The sequence below is a fragment of the Triturus cristatus genome, chromosome 9 (assembly GCF_964204655.1).
Source record: "Triturus cristatus chromosome 9, aTriCri1.1, whole genome shotgun sequence".
Classification (NCBI taxonomy): domain Eukaryota; kingdom Metazoa; phylum Chordata; class Amphibia; order Caudata; family Salamandridae; genus Triturus; species Triturus cristatus.
Window position 1 is genome coordinate 773,456,456 of NC_140592.1, and position 19,643 is coordinate 773,476,098.

Here is a 19,643-nt window from a genome sequence, read left to right on the forward strand (position 1 = left end):
ACAAGTGACTTTGAACATGGCAAGTGGGATAGCCATTGTGCATCGGTCACGTCATCACTCACCAGTCATATTCGGATTTCAACTCCAATCTGGCACTATCCACTGTATTGTTTTGCGAATGTCTACAAATTGCAGGAATTTCTTTTAATGTCATGCTGTTTTGTGGGGGTAAGATGGTACACCGTGAGGAGTTTCAGCATAAGCTCAAGCTTGCATAATATTAGGAACATTGCTCGGTCCGTGTGTGTAAGCAGTAAGATTAAGGTATGCTAGGATGAAACAAGCTCTACTCCCTAAGGAAAGAAGACAACATATTTTGTCATCAAATGGGTGGCCACTTTAGTTAGTTTGGATGCCTCGGCAACCTACTTCACTGTAACAAGTAGCACTGTGTTTAAAGTAACAAAGGGAGATAGTAAGGTATTTACTCAATACAGACCTTTTATAATATTGTGTTTTAATTAAGCCAGTGAGTAATTGAACTGACTTTAGTGGCTAAATACATTTTCGAATAAGTGTCAGGACTAGTTCAATTAATTTACCATCACTTCATTCATTCAACCATAGCACAGAGACTCACTCATGCAAACTGCCATTGCATCAGCTGCATGTTAAAACATGCCAGAAGCTCAATTAAATGGAATGGCATTGAGCACTTGCACAATTTGTGTTTCCAATGAATGCAAAGAAATTTGTTGTAAAGAGAAAAGTGGCTATATCATACAGTTGTCATGGCTCAGAGAATCAAAGGATTTGTGCTCATTTTACCTGAATCCATACCAGAGAACTCTTGATTCAGAGAATGGGACAATTGTACTGAACATGCCGAAAGGTTAAGTCTGCCTTTTAGTGATGAGCCAAGAATAATTGTTTAAAGGAACAGATTTTATACAAGGAAGCAAAGGTTGATGAGTCAAATTAATATTATTTGGGTAAACTAAGAATACCAATATCAACGTGTGACTTTGATGCCACTTTGGAGTATTATTTGAAAGACAAAATAGTGGTAAATTGATTTTATTTGAGAATTTTTTATTTTTAAACAAGAACTGTAGCTATACTGCAAACCCCCCACCAAGTTTTGTGATGCAAGAACTGAATACATTTGACAATACACTTCATACCATTAAATTAGTATATAGTCCGAGGAGAGAGTACAGGAAGAAAGACAAGGGAAGTTTTAAACAAGATGCACGTTATTGTTGCGCACCTAAATTTCATTCAGCAAACTTTAGCAATTGCCCTACTTTGAATAAGAAATGCAATAAATGTGTAATAGATGGACATTTCGCTAAAGAGTATAAAAATGGTCAGAAATATGTTCACAGTACAAGAACAAGGTCTAGATGAGGTTCACAACTGGGCTATCTGGTATTATCTGTTACAGATGTTACACAGGAAGACAAAACAATCAAGGATGCTCCTGTGTGTCAGGTTGCAATTGGTAAGGTCATTTTGAAGGTCACTGTTGCTTCAGGAGTCATCAATCGCTATAATCTCAGATCAACTTTTTCTTCAAGAAAAGAAAGGAGTACGGTTAGTATCTTCCAATATTAATTAAATCGCTTTCGGTTGTAACAAAATCGATATGTTAGGCTATTCCTGGGAAACTGTCAGACAAAGACAGGCAAATATACACAAAAGCGTGTGTTGCTAACAAGAGTAAGATTGGAGAGATCGGCTGCATTTGGTATCATTTTGTGACCCAGCACTGCATGTTCTATAGCACTTTTAGCTTTAGAGTAAAGAAATCTTAAGGAATTGTAAACAGCCACAGGGAGGTTTTCAAGGATGCTTTGGACTGTGTGAAGGGATATGAACACTGCATTATTTTAAAAGACTCTGCCATTGCTCTTTGCCATTAAGGCACATTGGTACATTTGAGCATAGGAAAGCATTTTCAGCAATATTAAGATGAACTGAAGTCTGATAAGATAATTGAACCTGTGAATTCATAAGAGTGGGTAATTCCAGTGACAGCAAGTAATATATATATATTTTTAAACAAAAGAAGAGAGCTGGAATATTTTAGTGGACTCCCATCCATTGCGGTGGATACATGAAATTTTGGCACAAATTAGTGCCAACCAATATTTTTCGACCATTTGTGTGCGTCCGCATACCACCAAGTTCCCCTATCAGAGAAGTCAATGTCACTTACCTCATTTTACCTTTCAGAGCTTTCTGCTACTTGAGGATACCTGTAGCCTTTAGCCTCAGCAGTGTATGTCTTCCAGCACTTAATATACAACTTATTTAGAAGATAGAGTGGAGTAGAGTGGAGTACATGCATTTCGAGGATGAAATCCTGATTTTTGTTAGCACTGTTAAGGAGCACAATTGCACTCTTGTTCACATTTTAGGCATCCTAGAAAGTAGGGGCTTGACAGTAAAAGAAGCTTAATGTTAATGTTTAACTAACAGCTAGGAGTATCTGGGACACCTTTTATCTTTGGAGGGTATCAGGCACAAGAAAAGGTGGCCAAAGCCATCATGAATGCTCCTCAAACAGTAGGTACTGATCAAGTAAAGTCTTTTTTGAGTCTCTGCTAATAATTTTCAGTTTTCGTCAATCGGTTCACAGTCATCTCGGAACCACTGAAGAAGCTACTGCGTAAGGGGGAACGATTTGATTGTACAGATGTGGAAAAACTTGCTTTAGAAAAAACTAAGATATTAATTCTTAATGCACCTGTACTACAGCCGTAACTTAAAGGGAGTATGTGCATACCAACTGTTGATGTATGTTCTAAGGTTGTTATTGGTGCTGTACTCACACATGCAATACGTGGTAAAAAGCACACCTTGGCCTTTGCTTCTAGGTCACTAAATATTTTGGAACAACACTGCAGGACAATTCAGGGGAATGCACTTGTATGTGTGTGTACTTTGGAATATTCCCACGCTTATGTATGGGAACACACATTTGCTCTATGTACTGACCACAAGCCTCTACTCTATGAGGTGGGAGAAAATTGTATGAGGAAAGCATCCCTAATGCTTGCTAGGCTATTGTCTTGTTACCCAAATTTAAATTTTAAATTGTTTTGTTCCATGAAATGTTGATAGCATGCTTGAAGATGTGAATACACATATTGTACGCACTCAGCTTTATTCCCCACTGCTCCTACTGGGTTGGTGTCAATGGTTCTCATTGGGTTATGAGGTAGCAGTGACTCAATCGCTTAGGAATGTTCAGATCCATAATATGGGAGATTTCTTTTTTGAGGGTCGAGCCCGGACTTGGGATGAGGTTGCCGTCGAAAACCATAGTGCTAGCACCCTTGTGCAATTTCATTATTTTAGGGCACGGCATGCTCTGAGGGCACTGCTGGAAGATGAATATCTAGAGCCCCCGGCTCTCTCGCCTTTCACTTACCTTCTACGCGCCAAGTCCCCATAGAAGCTGGTCTCCAATCTATACACCATGTCCCAGGAATACTACCGTACTAATTATTATCCGCCGAGAGCGCAGTGGCAAGCCGACCTGGAGGCTCCCATTGATGATAGTCAATGGAGGTACTGCTGCGAGGTCACCCAATCAGTGTCTTTAAATGGCAGGATAGATTAAACCATTTCTAGTATCTAAATAGAACATATTATACACCGGCACGTCTCCACAGATACAGGTTAAAACCCTCTGACAATTGTGAGCGCTGTGGTGCAAGTGGTGCAGATTTTTCCCATTTGGCATGGGCATGCCCCAGGATTGCGGTCTTCTGGAACCAGATGTTTCAGGAGCTAGGAAAGATTATGGGTATACCGCTTGTCCCTGACCCCCTACTGGCCCCATTAGGATACACCAAGCCTCAGCCTAAAGAAGTTAGGAAACTTTTGGGTTTGGGCTTTCTTCTGGCTAAAAGGTAGGTAGCAATGTCCACGTGCCCCTCCTTCCTCAAAACTGGAGTGCAAAAAAGATTAGATTTTTTGCAATACGCAATCTGAAACATATAGCGAGCTAATACCCCCACAGAGCCGCCCCAAGAACTTCTGGGGACTGTATAAACAGTATCTTCTGTCAAGGGAAGGAGAAGAGTTGAACGCTGTTTAAAACCAGTGAGCCGTACTGTGTCGCTCAAATAACATTGCGTTGATGTGGGCAATATCGATGTACATGGCTAATTCAATTGAAATTATGTCTGTTACAAAGTACTAGTTGTTTGGCTGTATTATTTGACTTGTAGCTACTGTGTCTGCTGCTTATCTTATTGGCCATTTCCTGTGTGTTCTCATTTTTTGTTTTTTACTGATCGCTTAGTATTTCCCACTGCTATAATGTTACTAATACAGAATGATGTACACTGCTGTGAACTGTTAAATAAAATCAATAAATACATTTAAAACAAAAACATATTGTATGAGGTTGGCCCAAAGTGCTTTATCTTCAGGGAGATTTACAATTGTATCCACAAATTCAAGATGAGCTTAGCCTTGATGAATAATTTGTACTTAATGAAGGGTGTGTTGTTTCTCCAAGCAATCTTCAATAGGTTGATTTCTTTTGCACATGAAGGGCACCAAAGTATGACAGGCAGAAAGAAAAGACTTAGGAAAAGGTACTTGTGGCCACAAATATGACACTTCTGATAAACATTTTGTGGGATCTTGTGTTTCGTGCGCTAATGAAGACACACGTTTGCATGCAACCATTGGCCTCCACTGAATTCCCTAATGGTGGGCTCCTACCAGCTTCATGAAAGGGTTCTACAATTTCCCCGATCTACAAGTCTGGTTATAAAACCTCCCTGAAAAATTATCACCTAGTTGCACTACTAGATATAAAGGCAAAATACTTTGCCGACACTCTACTGACAGAGCTCCAGGACTGGGCCAAAGAGAAGGAAATAATCCCACCCATATCAAACAGGGTCCTGTAAAGAACACAGGAACCGCAACCAACATATTAATCATGTCACTGATCATCGATAAGGCAAAATCAACAAAACAGGGGATTCATTTTTGTTTCATCAACTTTAAGGCAGCCTTTGACAATGTTAATCGAGCAAGACTGTGGAGGAATCTGGCGCTTTGGGGAATCCAGTCAGCTCTCTTGAACCTTGGAATACAACTCCATACCAACACATGGATACAGGTAAAAATAGGCAATGGAATACATCTTTCAAGGTGCATATCAACTTTTATGGGGCTTAAACAGGTTTGTGTGCTTACACCAACACAGTTAAACATGTATATGGCAGATATGACATCAATCATAGATATCTGCAATTTGCATGCCCCTCGATTCGGTGGCAAAGCCATCTCCAGTATCTCATACGCAGATGACGTAGTCCTAGTAAGCCACACTTAAGTAGGCATGCGGAGCCTACTCAACAAAATGCATGAATACGCTGTGGAAATCCACCTAGAAGTGAACCTCAATAAAACAAAAAGCCTGATAATTAAAAACGACAAGCAACGGTCTCATACTTTGTACCTGGAAAAATTACCAATTGTGAACACCCACACCTATAAATATTTAGAGGTAATCATCAACGAGCGTGGTCAATTTGCCAACCAACTCGAGACAATCATAAGGAAGGAGACGGCAATAGCAACAACATTAAGGCAGCTAAAAACAAAACTCACAGGCCCCATCCTCTACTCCCTCCTCCGGGTAGCACAAGCCAAAATTCTAACCACCATTGCCTACAGCAGCGAAGCACTGAGGGGCAGGGACTCAAAAATTCTGGAGACCACCATAGTCAGGGCCTACAGTCATGTTTAGCATCACAACTTATGCCTCACCAACACACATTCGGTTAGAGGTCGGCCTAACCAAACAAATTCTGGCAAGGCAAGGTTCTTACATAACGTGCTGGCATAAAATAAGGAACTCCACCCTGAATACATTGAACCACCAGCTGTGGCAAGAACTCCGCAATACATCTAATTTGTCGGCCGGACAATACTTGAAGGACTCCCTCATCGCCACCGGGCTATCAGACCTATGGGAAACTCAAATCATCCATTCAGCCTTCAAGCAAATAGTAAAAAAAAGTTATAAAGAAACTTTCCCTTGTAGAAGACAAAGTGGCCTTTGCCTGTAGGAGGCATGCTTGGATAACAATGAGTGGTTAAAAATAATTTGGCGCACAGGCATATTTCAACCTGGGATCACCAGTAAGATAAAAGAACAATTTGTAAAATACAGGCTAGGAAGGCTGCCAGCCTCTTTACACTATAGCAGAGGGGGCAACTTGTCAGCACCTGTCGACTATGTGGAAATGGTATTGAGGACATGGCTCATTTAATCTGCTCCTGCCCCAACTTAAAAGAGGAAAGGGTACCTATACTCAAACCCCATTTTAATGAACAAGGGATTTGAACCGGAGACAGGCTGTGATCGCATTCTTCAACTACAAGGACCTGCAGCTAAATGGAAAACTTGTGAAATTCCTAATACTAGTAGAAACTACGCAGGGAAGTGCTGCGCTCCTTCCAACTGCATAAATAATACAAATGAGTTTTAACTCCCACACTTGACAGCCTTAAGCCCAGCCACAAGAACCTCTTCAGGACATGCTCTAGTGCTGGAGACGCTCAAAAAAAAAAAAAAGAAACACGCTGAACAAGTTGTTGTTCTACTTGGATTTTTATAGATTTTACAAACCTACTTTTAATAATACCTTCTTCTTTCCCTCCTTTTTCCCTCTTTTTCTTAAAAAGCATGAATTTTAAGTGTACACTTTTGTAAGGGTTTTAATTAATCAAATACAATAAAGCATTTACTTACAATGGAGTATATGAAAAACTGGAAATAGACTATGTGGGTCTGTTAAATTGTTTACCTCTGGTGATATGTTTCTAATTGCTCTTGCAGATTTCTATTTCAAAATGATGAATTATGCTTGTCTTAGGGAAAAAACGCCAAAGGCGTCATCTGTTTTTTTGAGAAACTGTTTACCATTGAAGGTTATTTATGTACCCTTGTGTGCATTTTGTCTTGTCAGATGGAAAAGTCTCTGTCATCTGCAAGGATTGAACATTACACAGTGGCACTGTATAGTTCCCAAATTAATGGGTTGGTAGGGAGGGTGAACAGAATGTTGAAAGATTAGCTCACTTATAACACTGTAATAAGGACAGGAATGTTTCTCCGTTCATGATTACAAACTCTCACTTTTAATACATATATTACTAAAGCATAAGGTGGTAGCACAGTGTAAATTACAGACAGCACATTTCCATTGAAATAGACATATAGCATTCAAATGATAATGTATGGAAATTGGGTTACTGCAAATATTTATCATTTGCACATAACCAAGTAAATAGATTGTGATCGTATTAAAACCTCTTTCTCCATCACACTTCAGGATTATTAAAAAGGTGATTTATACTGGAATATTTGCACAGTGCATTTACAACCTGTTTAAATGTTGTGTGTTAGAAACAAAATGAGACCCTATAGCCTTTCATTTCACACTGCCCGTACAACTGTACAATTCTCAGACAGTTCACTTTACTTTCTCGGACTGCAAAGTTAGAGGATTTTGTAAACATTCAATTTCCAAGATAAAATAAGAGCAATTTGTAAGAAGACATGAGCTGACATTTGACTTCTATCTTTGAATGCACAGCAAATGTGACAAGATAAAAAAAGATTTAAAAGCATCTTCATTGCTCATTCAATTTCTAAATAAGTAGAACACCTGTTCTGAGCCTGTTTGAGCTATCTCACCCGACCGGAGCAGTAGGCTCTAAAATAACTCACCCTAATATAATCTGAATCGCTATAGTGAGTGGTCGAGTAGATTTTTCGAGGCCTAAGTGACCTAGCCACTTCGAATATATTTTCCTTGCATAGATAACTGTAGAACTGTGCAAGGATATCTCTTGATATATTTGGAACTTCAGCCCAACCTTGCCCAATTCAGTGACCTGGTCTAGCTCAATGTTATTTGGGGTTTTCTCCCGATATCCTGGAGAAGAAGCCTGTGATGAAAGTTTCCAGGTCTGAGCCCTCGGTCATCTCGCTGAGACCACATATGCATAATTTGTCTCTCCGTGAGAGGTTTTCAAGGTCTTTGACTTTTCTCACCAAGGCGTTATATTGTGCATGGAGGGCAATTGTTGCCGAAATCACTAACCTGAAGTGGCACCCGATCCACAGGAACAAAGAGAAGCTCCCCAAACTCCCAAAGACAGCCCCCAATATGGTATGTGGTGATTCTCATACAGGAAGGCTAACCCAAGGAGATGTGGGAATTGATTCCAAACAGGTAGCCACTTCTTGATTCCCCAAAAAGGCTTAAGGGTTTCAGGTCAAGAAAACCTTCAAGATATTAGCCTAGAAAAGAAAGCGAAAATGACTACCTATAATTCCTTCCCCCCCCCCCCATAACCACAATAAACTTAGTCAGAAATAACATGCCTGTCCTGCAGAGACACATATTCCACTTACCAACTAGGATCTCCAAAGTGTTATAAATTTTGACTGCCAGTAAACAAGGCGAAACAAGCCAAGTATACCATGCGTTTCACAGTCCAAAGAAGTCTGTAGAAGTGGCAGATAATTCAGTCCTTTAATTTGTTCAATCTTCTGAAGTGGTGAGGCGTTAATCACGCACAGAAGTCCAGTATGTTGGTCTGTTGATTTTAGACGAGAGGGCTCATGAGCAGTATTTGATTGTGCATGGAAACATTTAAACACAGGAATAATAAAACTTAAAAAATTTTTTTTTTTACCCCAAACAAAAGAAAATTATACACGGCTGGGATTTTAACTTCAATCGCAGCCACGAATACTGGGGCAAGACGCGGTCCCTCGCAAATATAAATGCGATCGCGCATTAAGTAAAAAAAAATTACGCGGCCACAAATTTGCATCAAACGCAGCCGCTGGTTCAGAAAAGTCAAAACGCGGCCGTGTAATCACTTCAAACACGGCCGCGGATTCCGATAGTGCCGCAATTCAAGTAATAGACGCGGCCGCCGGTGCAAAAGTTACGACGCGGCCACATTTTGAAATGTTGCCGCAAGTTCAAATGAAGGAGGACGCGGCCATATGAGCACTTAAACGCGCCCGCGAGTTCAAACGCGGTTGCGTGTTAAAAAAATAAAATAAAGATGCGGCAGCGAGTCAGCTGACTAGAAAATAACGGAAGAATAAATTGGCAGCCAAAATGGAAAGTTAAACAGCACAAGAATACCTTCAAAGGGGAACAGGGCTCCAGCACTGCTAACTGGTGATCCTCACGAAGACACAGAAAGGGGGGCGTGGTCTAGGGTTCAATGACGAAAGCCAAACACTGGTTCCATCTGCTGGCCTGAAGTTATAACCTTAAGGGAGCGTGTATGAATTCCTTTCCTTCTTCAATCAGCATGGCAAGGGAACCTCAAAAAAGAGTTCTCTATCTCTGCAGAACAGGCATTCCCATCTATGACTAACAGTGGGGCCATTTGATAGTACAAGAGGCTTGATTTCTGACAGCAATGCATTTATCAATAAGGATGGAATTTTTCTCTTTCAGTGTTTCTATGTGCCCTTCTGCCTCCACCACCCTAGTGCCCAGTGAATTAATATCTGCTTTCAACAATGCAATTTTTTCTCCTAGGTCTGACTGTAGAGTATTAAGTTACCGTGTAATATCAGCCGCCTCTGTTCCTCCATAAGTTCCGACTTAAATGGTCACCTCTTGTCAAAGCCATAACTATGAGACATCAGCAGGAGAGGCATTTGGGAATGAATGAGAGTCCTCTGGATCTTATTTTTCTCTACAAACACCCTTAACTTTTCTTAGCGTATGCTTTTTGGGAAGCATGAGATAAAGGGACAGGGTGCTTCACCTGGCATTGGAGAAAACAGTCTTATATAAGCAATCCCTCCAGGGATGTTAAGTGTCTGTGTTCATGTGCAAAGAGTCAGTGTTCACGCTTGTGATATAGCAATATATCATTAGTAGACAATTCCAGTCGCCTATATTATCTTTCACTATTAGTTCCTGTAGTCTCCTTCCTTTAGGTATAGTGACCACACAAGTGCCTATATATCGTGGGAGATAGGTTTACTCTGTACACAACTGCTATACAATGTAAGCCACAAAAGTACACAAAAAAGTGATGGGTGGGATGCTTGAAGTAATCTCAGCCACTGGCAATCACTTGGTACACATCCCAGACCATCGTTATTTTGCACACATCACCTCAGCTTGGACCCAGCCCAATGCAAACCAGTCTTGACTATGCCCCAATGGGAACAGTCCAGCCTGAACTAGAAGGCTGGGCCCTCCTTGAACGTTTTTTTTAAGAACCCTGAGGTCTGAAATTGCAAAAAGGGGAAAGAAAAAAGTGAAAAGGTGGTGTGTGAATGAGAAACAAAAGCCCAATTCACCTAGTGAAAGGGCAATCCCTTTAAGGACGTAATCCCTCACTCACCCTGGGTGACATGCTTCATCATATGGGATTCTCCTCCCAGAGAAAAATCCTAGTTTCTCTGGGGGCTACAACCCCCTCTATGAGAGGGAGGAGCTCAGGGATGTTTTGATTTTGCACTAAAGGATAGACTAAATCCACATATGAAGAGCTAGGTGTGAGTGAGGGGTGCAGTGCTAATGAAATGATAGTTAAAGGGTGAGTGAGGGATTACGTCCTGAAAGGGATTGCCCTTTCACTAGGTGAATTGGGCTTTTGTTTCTCATTCACACACCACCTTTTCACTTTTTTCTTTCCCCTTTTTGCAATTTCAGACCTCAGGGTTCTTAGTGTTTATAATACTTTAACTGGGGATCTAACCCTGTGCGGTCTTAAAACTGTTCCCTTTGACCCTCCGGTATCAAACCGTTCTGTAATAGGTCTAATGTACAGCTTGTGGCTGTGGGTCTCATATTCGGCACATGGTTAGTGCTTAAACTGTTTTGCGGAATTAATTTTTTCTGCAGGTTGATTTTTCCTCCCGGGTGCGTCGTTCGCGCACACATACATATCTCTGTGGGCTCAATTTTTCTGATTTTTATGTTGAGACTGACTTTACCTTGTTTGCATAAAATAGTCATTCCCATCATCATGGCAGAACGCCTTGGTTTAACTTTTGATGATACCATAGCTCAAGCCATTTTAGATACACCAAGTATTATGGATACTTTTCAAGGCCCTTCTATCAGTGCTGAGGTCGATTGGACCAAGGTTCTAACTTTAAAAAAATCACACTCACGAGTGTTTATCCATGGAGCAATCATGACTGAGTATTTGAGAGCCAATTGTGCCCCCACAGGACTCATTGTGACTAATGCTCCTAGATTGTTCCTGGATGATAAAATGTTCCTCAATGATTGGTCCCTAATAGCTTGGAAGTGTACCAGAGACTGGTTGATCCTCATCATAAGCACTGCCAAACGAGTTGCCGATGCTGTCTTGGTAGAGATTCAGGCATTAGAATCACAAATTAAAGTGACACTTACAGGCGCTCTTTTCAAGAAACAACAAGAGGAATCTAACAAACATAACAAAGAATTCAAGGACTCGGTATTGATGACTAAGATCAATAAATTTAGAAAAGATTTGGCCCGTTTTTCCCTAGAGAAGGTGTATCCATACACTAGTGCTGACTATGTGCCCCCTCAACTCAATCGACAGGGCCGCAGGTATGGGTCCGACTACTCTACATCAGGGAGTGACGATTGGTCAAGTGGGTCAGACACTGCCTCAGGTGAAGATTCCTCACTTAGAGGTAACAAAAAGAGAGGTAGGGGTAACAGGAGAAACCTGCGAGGTGCACCAAATCCCATGTATCCTCCTCAGTGGTGGCCTCCTGGTCCATACAACTATCCTCCCTTTCCTCCCTTTGGACAACCTTGTCCTTATCCCCCGCCTCCACAAATGTATTCCAACCAGTCTTTTTTAGGGTTTGGCCAAGGCCGGTCAAGGGGAAGAAGACGGAACCAGGTCCACTGGGCAGATCAACAACAAGCAACCCCGGCATCGAGCTCGAGAGAGACTCCGGTGGTCCCGAGCACGAGCACAACTTAGTCATCAATCTATCCAGTAAAGTTCTCAAACAGGAAGAAATGTCCCTCTTGAATAAAGGATTAGGATTTGTTCCTTCTTTCAAAGGTGATTTGTTTTCCATAAACCAAGAACTTGCTTTGTTTTTCAGAAAGATCCGCTTGAATTTCTTTTTCCGTACAGATCTCAGTACCTTTCCTGATGACCAAGACTTGAACACGGGCTTGCGCAATAAATCAACATTTAATCCCTTGCCCAGTCAAGTTCCTTCACAGGTGCTCACGTTTGAGAAAGCGGTGATCTCACAGGTGTCTACTACCTGTGCCTCAGAAAGCCGCCAGTATCAAAACCTTACCAAGTCCGAGCGACTAGCCTTACGATCTCTTACCTCTGATGACACTATCATGATCAAGCCGGCAGATAAAGGTGGTGCCACAGTCATCATGGACACCACCGCTTATCGCACCGAATGCTTGAGACAATTGGGGAATACCAATTTCTACAAACCTCTCATTCAAGATCCCACTAAACGTTTACTACAGACCATTCAGATCCTGGTGAATGAAGCCAGCACCAATGGTTGGATCACCTCTAATGAAGCCCAATATCTGGTCAATACCTCTCCTATCGTACCTTATTTTTATATTCTGCCTAAGGTACACAAGAATGTGAGTCCCCCTCCTGGTCGCCCTATCATCTCAGGACTAGGGTCCTTGTTGGAACCGTTGTCGGCATTTGCAGACCATTTTTTACGTCCTTTTGTGGCCAAAATGCCCACGTACCTTAAGGACACTAAGGACATTTTGATTCTACTCAAAGACTTATCCTTTGACTATGAGGCAGAATTCTTAGTCTCATTTGATTTTGAGTCACTTTATACATGCATTCCCCAGGATGAGACTTTGGATGTCATCGAAACTCTCCTGTTGGCCAATCCACCAGACTCCATCACTCCAGTTTCATTCATTATGTCGTGTGCTAAGCTAGCCATGAAAGAGAACTTTTTTCAATTTGAGGAACGGCTGTTCCTGCAGGTGTCAGGCACTTCAATGGGGAGCATTTTTGCTCCCAGCCTGGCTAATCTGTATGTTCATGTCTTTGAGGAACAGTATGTCTTCAGTACCAACAATCCATATAAAGACCAAATAAGGACATGGAAGAGGTACATAGACGACGTGTTCGTACTATGGCACGGACCATTATCCTCATTATTGGCTTTCAAATATTGGCTCAACAATTGTGATCCCTTCTTGAAATTCACCTGTGAGTACTCCAAGACTCAGCTCCCCTTTCTGGACATATTGATAACCCCCTTTGATGGTGGCTTGAGCACGGAGCTGTACAGAAAACCCATGGCGGTGAATGCCCTGTTGAAATATGACAGTTTTCACCCACGGGCATTGCGGGATAATCTGCCTTTTGGCCAGTTTTTGCGCCTTAAAAGGAATTGCTCCTCAAATGACAAGTATAAGGAACATGCGAGCAATCTATCTAAACAACTACTGGCTAGACATTATCCCAAACATTTGATCCGCAGAGCATCTAAACGCGCTGCAAATAACAATCGGGAGACTCTTTTAGAACCTAAGGTCCCCAATTCATCTGACAACAGGCTAACCTGTGTACACACCTATTGCCAATTCTCCAATCAAATTAAAAAAATCATTTTGTCAAATTGGAAAATTCTGAACATAGGTGATGTGAGGTTGCCTAGACCTCTTTTTGCGTTTAAACGCAGCGGTAACATCAGGGATCAATTGGTCCACACCCGCCCACGCACTGATCAAACAGGCACTCAACACACTCTGTGGGGTCTACCACCGGTTGTGGGCCACTACCCATGTGGTTCCTGTGCGGCTTGCAGCCACACTTCTGTGACTAAAGAGATCGACATTGGCACAGGCAGACCGTGGACTCTTAGAAGCCACAGTAACTGTAACAGCTCTAATTTGATCTACCTTATAACATGTCCTTGCGGGTTACGATATGTTGGAATGACCACCCGTCGGATAAAAACCCGTATTTTGGAACACAAAAGTACCATACGGTGTGGTCGTTCTTCTACTAAACTTACCAACCACTTTCTAGCGGTCAACCATGTTCCCAATGACCTGCACTGGACAGTCCTTGACAAACCTTTCATACCTCCCCATCTGACAGATTGCTCTTCTTTTCGGTTTAAACGAGAGCAAAGGTGGGTTTATAAGCTTAACACGCACGTTAAAGGACTAAATGACGATATTCCATGGCTGTCCCTATGAATTTCATATAATAAGTCTACTTTTTGGTCCCATACTTTTTTCACATTCTGCAAATGGGAAGAGCCAATAGAGTATACTGCATGACTCGTGCTGCTTTTCTTATTCTGCGGCTTCCTTGTTGGGCCACCCAGCATTCGCCCTTTTGACTTACTTACTTAGACTGCCAGTCAAAATTGACTCTTTCCATCCTCCCTCGACAGTCTATTGCTGTCTCGCTTTCCCAAGACATCCTTTGTTTATGGGATCAGAGCACGCTTTATTTTCCTTTTCATTCCACTAATTTTTTAGTTTAACATTTGCGAGTTTCCCCACGGAGCTAGTGTTGTTTTAACTAGGTTCCTCCGTGTTGTATTTAAATAAACCGATGCTCAAGCTCAAGAGTATGAGCTAACATTTATTCTTTGATTTGGGCATTGTTTTACGGAGCGAGTGGTACGCATTTAGCATCCCTCACTCCATATTACAGTTCTTACACAACAGAAATGAACACATTTACTCATTAACTTATTTACTCGTGGCGCGCATTTCTATATTTTTTTGACAGCTTAAACCAATTTAATTTAATTTAATTTAATTTAATTTAATTTAAAAAACATTTATAAAGCGCAGCGTGCACCGAACGGTTTCTTGGCGCTAACCAAATCGTCGGCTGCATACCCGTCACCATGACAATCAACACACAGGCGGTAGAGCAGCATTGATTGGTTCCTCCCACTTGGTGTCTTTTAAACGGGTCTTCCTATTGGCCTTATCCTGACGACACAACCTCTTTATATGAGACGCTGTCCAGTCCCGCGGGACCTCCGGCTGCAGGCTCATTCCGGCCCGGTTCCCCGACGGAGAGGTAGGCGTCTGGAGAAGCTCTGATGCCGTGTGTACACCGCCTTTTCTCTTCTCAGTTCATATTATGTTTTTTCAAAGGCGGTAGTTTTATATTTTTATAATTTATTATTGGTACGTTTGGCCACTCGTTACGAGTATTATGCACACGAGGGCCAGGTACTTCGAGCTCTTTCGCTCTTTGTTTAAAAGTATAGACTCACCATACCGAGTCTTACATGAGATGAGGGTGTCTTGTTTTGGTTTTTCCAACCACCATAGCGAGTTTTTTCACAATAAGAACATGTTGAAGAACCTGGTTCTTCTATTAACTAGCACTTTGTGCATTCAGTGATTTTGTCAGTTTCCCTCGCTTTTAGATGTTTAGTTCACATGTTTACAACATTCGCTCATGAGATGTAAGTACCCAATTCCTCAGTAGTCTTACATCTTCTTTCAGAGCGGTGTTCCTTCCTGAGCGGTTGCCAGGTGGAGGTTAATATCCCACCCAGTTTTCACGGGTGAGTGGCCAATGCTTTTAGTTATTACATTCTCATTTCTATATTACTCAGCATTTGGAACCAACTTGTTCTTACACTGATTTTCTTTTGTCTAGGTGATATTTGAATTGTAAAGGTGACGTACACCCTACAAGCAATCCTTGGGTGTTCACGGTATCCTTTTTTGTGTAGTTCTCACACAATTCTTTCCTTCTTGCAGTAGCTATCAAGGTCCTGATGAAAGCCGAGCCTATTAAGGCGTTTTGGCTGAAACATGTCGACCGTTGTCTTTTGCATTGCACCATTGGTTACATTGGACTAGTGGTGTTCACTTTTTTAATCTAGCTTCGGTACGGTGGTGTCAGGAGAATCTTCCTTGCCGTCCCGTGACTAGTTTTATATACTCTCACTGCACTATCATTTCATTAGCACTGCACCCCTCACTCACACCTAGCTCTTCATATGTGGATTTAGTCTATCCTTTAGTGCAAAATCAAAACATCCCTGAGCTCCTCCCTCTCATAGAGGGGGTTGTAGCCCCCAGAGAAACTAGGATTTTTCTCTGGGAGGAGAATCCCATATGATGAAGCATGTCACCCAGGGTGAGTGAGGGATTACGTCCTTAAAGGGATTGCCCTTTCACTAGGTGAATTGGGCTTTTGTTTCTCATTCACACACCACCTTTTCACTTTTTTCTTTCCCCTTTTTGCAATTTCAGACCTCAGGATTCTTAGTGTTTATAATACTTTAACTGGGGATCTAACCCTGTGCGGTCTTAAAACTGTTCCCTTTGACCCTCCGGTATCAAACCGTTCTGTAATAAGACCTCCTTGAACGGTAACACAAGCAATCTAGAACTGGTTTTACCCTTGCTAGGGCTCATTAGCCAGGTATTTCTTGGTTCAAGTGACACAGCGTGGTGGGACTCACGTCTGAGTATACCCGTCCCACTTAGGGTAACAAACTGTAGTATACAAAAAAGTGATGGTTGCAATGTTTGAATTAATCTCTGCCACTGGCAATTTATCAGCGTTGTATCCCACTCCATTGTTTTTGTGCACACCATGCCACCTCAGCTTGGACTCAGCCTTATGCAAATCAGTCTTGACCCTGCTCTAAGCTCCAATAGGAAAAGTCCAGCCCGAACTGCCGCCAGGCCAGGTCCTCCCTGAACCGAAACACAAACAACCTAGGACTGGTTTTCCTCTAGTTAGTGCTCATAAGTCAGGTAGCAAATAGTCCTAGTTTTGGTGTGGCAAAGGCTTCCTGTGTCGTTAGTCAAGTAAGCTAAGATTGCGCCTCCACCACATCTATTCCTGAGATGAGGAAGCGCATGCAGGCCTCACAATCCCAGGCCTTCTACCTCTCAGTGTCTTCTCAAGGGCATCCAGGAGATCTCAGCACATAGGCGCTCCTCACTCACCTGGTATCGAGGAGTATAGTGATTGCCGCATGGTAAAGAGCTCTGGCTGATAAATGTCTGCTGCCGGTTCCCGAGGGCTCAATTGCGATGCACCATCTTAAGCCCATCACCCCTCTGCAGGCTTCCTTCGCTCGCTCAGCCACTGGGTTCCTTCAACACGGGAGCTCCAGCCGCTCACACGCCAAAGCTCACTATTGTTGGTCCGTCAGGATGGCCTGGCGTGACATGTAATAATTCACCAAAAGACCCAATCGTAGAACTCTTGCGTGCTGCATCCTTCTTGGTTGGCATTGTAACTCTCCCTCGTCTTTTTAAAAGGGGCTGGAATTTAGAGGGATTCAAGGTTGAATTGAGAAATGCACAACATCTCCGAAGGGACAACCTTTAGTGTCATTGAGGGCGGCTCAGAAAAAGAGATTTATATAGTTGGGCTTCACTAACCAGGTTTCCTGGAATATCAAGATTGCGTATGTATCTTCATCAATTTTGCCACGTTTAACCTCTAATCATCCTCAGAAGTTAAAAATGTTCCATCAAATGATTAGCACTCCTGAGTTCCATGCTGCAGCTTTAGCAATAGTCAGAGAAGCCCAAGCACGTTTGTCATCCAGTGCGCAAAAGCTAAAATCCTCATGAATGCTCTGGTAAAAACCAAACACCTGATACACAAAGGTGATCGTGAGAGGATTCTCCCGATACCAGAAGGGCCGTTAGGAACTCTCAAAGAGGAGTACACCCTCCCGTGTTACAACACTTAATCACATGAAGTACTCCCACGTTACCTAAATCGTGTTCTACGATTACAGTTCAAGATGGATCCTGAACAAACAGTGAAGGAATATCCCTATGTGAAGCTACGAATAGTACGCCACTATAAAGTGGGAAAAGAGGCAAGTCCTTTTATTTTATATACCCTCACATACCCTAGTGGTGTCATGCTTCATCATCGGGTCACCCTGACGCCTAAAAGTCAGGGTGGAATCAACCATATTTCAGGGAGCTCTTAGAGAAATGTTTGGCCAGGGGGAATAAAGATTAAAAATCCGTGGACAGATCTCCGTTTCCCTTTATTCTTGGATCTGCTCAGGATATAACAAAAGAGAAAAGTATAGGCTCATTTGGGATATTATGGTCCTAGGACCCTAGTGCCAACATGTTTCCGTCCGCTTTAGGCCCCTAAAGGGTGCTGGACTTTCTTCAGGGCGATAATGCAACACCCCCTGGAAGTAATAGTAATAAGGGAATTTCCATATACTATTTCAATTTAGGGCAGATAGCTGCTCCTTTTTCTATCAGCTGAGATTATTTTATTTCTGATCACTCCATCTGCGTGGAACAGAACATAGTGTATCATATTTATAACACTTGTCACTAATCGTCGTGATTTTGTGCTGCTGCCACCTGTGTCTTAATGGCAAAAAGGTGAAGAACACAACATCGAACATACCTATTTGGTGTGTATAAGACTAAAAATCTTTAACTTAACCATTCTTAACTATGTGGTTTAGAAATCGTGTAGTGGCGGCAATTTGTCGCATTCTGTCAGTATCCGCATTTTTGTGCGTGTGAATCACTGTGTAGCATCCGTGTCATCCACTCAAAACAGCAAACGCTGCTACCATTTGCCTTGAAGCTCAAGCATTCAAATGCATACACCCTTCACTCCTTACCCCATTGTGGGAGAGGTTATGCTTCACGTGGAACCTCACGTTATAATAGGGGTAGCCCGGTAGTCACACTCCATTTCATCATAGATGTGTAGGGCAGGAAATTGCCACATTTGTACATGAAACAAGAATGAAAGGTGAGGGAGAAAAAGGTAACACACCAAGTTAAAATTGGCGATATAACTCCTAAAATAAGGAGAGCAATACACAAGTACCTTCAGTCAGAAGTCATTCCTATAGTTACTCATGCCTCCAAAGGTCCTGCCCCGTAAAGTGGTTGCGATACATCGAAGATACCCTGGTCATATGGGATGGCAACGCAACCACCTTGGGGAGCTTCCATGACTGGTTGAACCAGCTAAATCCACATTTAAAATTCACGATGAGTTTTAATTGTGAACAAGTCTCATTTCTAGATGTAAAAATCAGTGCTAAGGACGGGAGTTTGGTCAGTTCACTATACACCATATCTACTGACAAAAATTGTCTGTTACACTTCAATAGCACGCACCCACGCGCTCTAAGAGAAAATTTACAGATTGGGCAGTTCTTGTGCATCCCCAGGAATTGCACTGATCTTAAAGATTACAAGGCAGAAGCAGAAACGCTGTCCAGGAAACTGGAACAAAGGGCATACCCAAAAAAGATTATTGAAAAAGCGAGAAAAAGATCCCAGAATACACCCAGAGAGGCCCTTCTTGAATCCCATGCAAAGGAAGAGAAGGATACACTCATATGTGTTACAACATATAATGCCTCATCAAATGAAATCAAGAACATTATCAAAAAAAAGTGGTCGGTCCTGACATCGAACAAAATTACGTTCGAAAAACCTATGTTTTCTTTCCGGAGGAATAGGAGCCTCAGAGACACACTTATACACACCAACTCACAGAGATCCAAAGTAACTCACCAATTGACACTCTGGGATAATCCACCGGTGACGGGCCATTACCCATGTGGATCTTGAGTAGCATGCCCCTTTACTGAACACACCAAAGAGATTGACCTCGGAATGCATCATGCATGG

General features: G+C 42.1%; 1 protein-coding gene across 1 annotated transcript in view; it reads right to left on the bottom strand.

Moving 5' to 3' along the window:
• Window positions 1-19,643, bottom strand: part of AP5M1 (adaptor related protein complex 5 subunit mu 1) — a 119,820-nt gene that overhangs the window by 89,570 nt on the left and 10,607 nt on the right. The window lies entirely within an intron of this gene.